Source organism: Propithecus coquereli, unplaced genomic scaffold (genome assembly GCF_000956105.1).
Source record: "Propithecus coquereli isolate 6110/MARCELLA unplaced genomic scaffold, Pcoq_1.0 Scaffold748, whole genome shotgun sequence".
NCBI lineage: Eukaryota > Metazoa > Chordata > Mammalia > Primates > Indriidae > Propithecus > Propithecus coquereli.
Window position 1 is genome coordinate 11,855 of NW_012153596.1, and position 4,961 is coordinate 16,815.

The 4,961-nt window shown below is 41.8% G+C and overlaps 1 pseudogene; it reads left to right on the forward strand.

The window, feature by feature from the left end:
• The first annotated feature begins 244 nt into the window (after positions 1-244).
• Positions 245-4,007, forward strand: LOC105824508 (annotated as a pseudogene).
• The last annotated feature ends 954 nt before the right edge of the window (positions 4,008-4,961 follow it).

Below are 4,961 nucleotides of genomic sequence, written 5' to 3' on the forward strand. Positions count from 1 at the left end.
AACCAATTTTTAGGAGATCAGCAATAAATATATAGTGAAAAGCATGATATCTATAAATCCTTTGTAGATGTCTTTTACTTGTTTTGACAGTTTTTGTTAAATAGGAATTAGGCAGGAGTAACTATCGGGTATCACTTTTATTTTCTAATTAAATATATGAGGGTTAAGGTCCCAGAATAACGTAGAACAAAAGTGCATGCAGTACTTAAATAAGCAGCAGTTGACTTTTAAAATAAAATAATGGATGTCAAAACTTCATGATCTTTTTAGGCAAATCTTCCTGTGCCCCAAAAGGGAGGATCCCCTTGATAATGGTCACCAAGAACAGGTAATTCATGAGACTCTCAGCTGTCACGGACTATTGGTGAGACAATATGGAAACACATTACAAATATTAAAGAGCAATCATTACTCTTTAATCATATACAGATGTGTGTGTGTGTGTGTGTGTGTGTGTGTGTGTGTGTGTGCGCGCGCGCGCGTGTGTTTGTGTGTTAGATTACGCCTCAGGAAACAGCACACACGGCAGGAAAACTAATCTCTATTTCCCTCGCCCATGTAGCTTCCTCTGCTTCTCATTCCTTAAGAACTTTCTGCCTTTTCCTCATTCCCACCTTTGGCTTCCTGTGCCCACTGAATCTTTTTAGGCCCATGTCAATTTTGCACAGGGCAAAGAGTGGCTCTCAACAAAAATGTCCGGAATTTATAAATGAGAGGAGAAGCTCAAAACCACAGATAGTAATCAGAGGGAAGACCTAGATCATTTTTAACATTGATTCTAAATTCTGGAATAATTGTAGCTGCAGCCAGTGGACACAGGCACTCCGAGGCTTCACATGCATTATCTCATTTCTCCCTGGCATTGCCCCTATAAAGTGGGTATTACCTTAATTGTACAAATGAGGCTGGGAGTTTTGGTAACTTTCTTATAGTGCTTATAGGTTATAGACCCAGGATTAAAACTTAAGTATGCAAACATCAAATTCCAAACTCCACCTCCTTAAGAACTGTTGCTCAATGCTGTGGGAACAGACTGTATTAGATACTGTGGAAGAATACAAAGGACATTCAAGATACACATCCTACACATCCAAGATACACATTTAGGGACCACATCCTACCTTGTATTAAAACAGGAGATTTATTTCTCTGACTCTGCTAATACATTCCATAAGCAAATGTGAATCAAATTGCTTTAGGTTTCCATAAGCTCTGAAGAAAGCCTAAGTAAGGGCAAGGCAATTGTAGGCTCAGTGAGTATAGGGATGTTTTTATGGAAACTGTGAGTCTTTAGCCAATTCCTGAAAGAAATGAAGGAATATTATTGGCAGAAGGGAGTGGTGCTTGGGATTAAGTAGTAGAAGGGCCTTTGGGATGTTAGACAGACACAGGTCCAAGGAATTGGGGATGAGTTTTCAGTAAGAAGAGGAACAGAGTTGAGACTACTTTAGGGAGTGTTTAAAGAAAAAGTGCTAAATTAGCATACTGACAGATAATTTTGAATTTTTTATCTATACTGAGACCTTTGGATGTAATCTAAAATTATATTAGTGTAATGGCAACAAGAAATGAGGAAGAAAATGTGAATTGAGTGTAAATTCCACTTATCTTGGTCCGGGCACCAGCTATGTAATAATTAAAGGATAATAATACCTGTCATTATTGAACAACATGTATATCTAATCCTTACAACAATTCTGCAAGATAGTTGGGGTTATTTTCTCTTTATTTTACAAAACATGACACTGAAGACCAGCCAGGTTAAGTAATCTGTTCCAGATGACCTAGTATTTGAGCAGGAGTTTGTGTGACTCCAAAGCCCACACATTCCCTACTACACTGTGCAGCCAAAAAGAGCACGGAAACACTAAGAGATTGTCTGAGGTTTTGAGTATACTGAATGAGGAAATTAGGAGTTTTTTTATGGTTGTCAAAGGCACATTACATGAAATATATGCTCTTAAATTTTTAGTTGCACTGTACAGTGTTGTTAACTATACATATATTGTTCAACAGAACTCTAGAACTTTTTCATCTTGTATGACTGAAACTCTATGCTGCTTGCTCCTCAATTCTCCATTTTCCCCAGCTCCAGCAATAACCACTATACTTTCTGCTTGTATGAGTCTGACTACATTAGATATCTTATAATAGTGGAACTGTGCAGTATTTGTCCTTCTGTAACTGGCTTGTTTAACTTAGCATAATGTTCTCAAGTCCATCCATTATGTGGGAGTGGTTTTTGACACTTGTACAACAGGAATGGTGCTTGAAACTTGTTAAACATGCACAAAAGTGTAGAGACCATATGTATTGATCATCCATCTTCAAAAATTAACTAGAGACAGCTAATTCTGTTTCATATATTACCCTTTCTCTGATGTGGGCCCTGGAGCCACTGGATTGTCTTAAAGGAAATCCTAGATTTCTTTTTAAGTAAAATTGATAGAGGGTGTTTAAAATTTAAATCAGTTGGGACAATCCAAAGAACATCTACCTGGGCCGGGTGCGGTGGCTCACGCCTGTAATCCTAGCACTCTGGGAGGCCAAAGCGGGTGGATTGTTTGAGCTCAGGAGTTCGAAACCAGCCTGAGCAAGAGCGAGACCCCGTCTCTACTAAAAATAGAAAGAAATTAATTGGACAACTAAAAATATATAGAAAAAAAAATTAGCCGGGCATGGTGGCGCATGCCTGTAGTCCCAGCTACTCGGGAGGCCGAGGCAGGAGGATCACTTGAGCCCAGGAGTTTGAGGTTGCTGTGAGCTAGGATGACGCCACGGCACTCTAGCCGGGGCAACACAGTGAGACTGTCTCAAAAAGAAAAAAAAAAAAAAAAAAACATTTACCTGTCCAAGCTTGGAGGAGAAGCTGGAAACAACTGGGCCAGCAGATTTTCCCAGGGTGAGAAAATCCATGAAGACATCCTTGACATCATAGACCAAGAAACAGATGGAAGTGACAGTCAAGGGGGCTTTGTGCTGCATCACTCCATTGCCTGGGGGATGGGTTCTGGCCTGGGCTCCTACCTCCTGGAGTGACTGAATGACAGGTACCCCAAGAAGCTGGTGCAGACGTACTCAATGTTTCCCTACCAGGACGAGATGAGCTACATGGTGTGCCAGCCCTACAATTCTCTCCTCATGCTCAAGAGGCTGACCCAGAAGGCAGACTGTGTGGCGGTGCTGGATGACATGGCCCTGAACTGGATCGCCACAGACTGCCTGCACATCCAGAATCTGTCCTTCTCCCAGATCAACTAGCTGGTGTCCACCATCACATTGGCCAGTACCACTATCCTGTTACCCCAGCTTCATGAACAATGACCTCATTGGCCTCATTGCCTTGCTCATTCCCACCCCACAGCTCTACTTCCTCATGACTGGCTACACCCCCCTCACCATGGACCAGTCAGTAGCCAACATGAGGAAGACCACAGTCCTGGAGGTCATGAGGTGGCTGCTTCAGCCGAAGAGCATGATGGTGCTCACAGGCCAGGACTGCCAGACCAGCCACTGCTACATTACCATCCTCACCATCATCCAGGGAGAGGTAGATCCCACCCAGGTCCACAAAAGCCTGCAGAGGATCCAGTAAGGGAAGCTGGCCAATTTCATGCCCCCGGGGCCCAGCCAGCATCCAGGTGGCCCTGTTGAGGAAGTGTTCCTACCTGCCCTCAGCTCACTGGACCAGCAGGGTTATAATGGCCAACCATACCAGCATCTCCTCGCTCTTTGAAAGTTCCTGCCAGCAGTTCAAGCTGCGGAAGTGGGATACCTTCCTGGAGCAGTTCTGCAAGGAGCCCATGTTCAAGGACAACTTTATGAGATGGAAAGGTCCAGGAAGGTTGTTCAGGAACTCATTGATGAGTACCATACAGGCACACAGCTGGATTACATCTCCTGGGGCATCCAGAGCAGTTATTTCCCTCCCCACGACTCCCCCTAGACAGGAAGCACAGACTCCACCATGCCTGGTCCCTCTGAGCCAACCACACCTCATTGACAAGTTTTCCAGGTTCATCTCCAGTCCATGAGCTGGTCCAGCTTCCTCCCTTCCATCCCCTAATCTTTGATATGCCTGTTCAGCTTTAATAAAGAAATAAGGCTTGGTTGTGAATATAAAGGAGAATTTAAGTCAGTTGGCTTAGATTACTATAATTTTTTCTTGATTACAAAAGTAATCCAAGATTGTGTAAAAAATATTCAAACCTTGTAGAAGCACATAACAGAGAGAGTAACCGTCTTTGTCACCTCAGTGAATAACCTTCCCCAGCAATTTAACATATGCTATTGAAGAGTCCCTTCCCCCCATCCGTATGCTAACAGAGACTTCACAAACACGTGAACTTATGTTGTTCTCTAGCATTGTTCACTCAACCGCGTAGCCAGATGATGATTCCATCACAGGACTGACAGTAAGAATAAACTAAGCCCATAGACATGTCTACACCTTTGGTGCTTGACACAGCATTAGCAATCCTCCCCATTCAGGAATTTTATTCACAGACCTCCTGTCTATTGGTTGTTTTCCTTCTTTAAACCTGATGTAACTGAAATTCAGGTGCCCCAATGATCACCTTTCTGAAGTCCTCATTTTGAAGAGCACCAATGTGGGTTTGTATGGTAAATCTGAGTATACAAATTTATACTTAATTTGAGCACTTTTGAAATATTCAGAACAATATTGCACTCCTGATTTTTAAAAAATGTTCTTTCCTGGACTTAATGGTAGTGCCACCTCTGGACCTATTTGTCTTCATTTTATATCTTTCATTTTACTATATTTATTAATATTATATTTAATATTTCATTATCTCATATACAACATTATGGTATTTTCCCTATGCATGAATATATCCCCACGTAGAAAACCCCATTTTCCTAAAACACAATTAAGTACATCAGTTGATACCTTTTGCAGGTTAAAATTTATCTCCTGCATTAAATATTAAAATAAATAA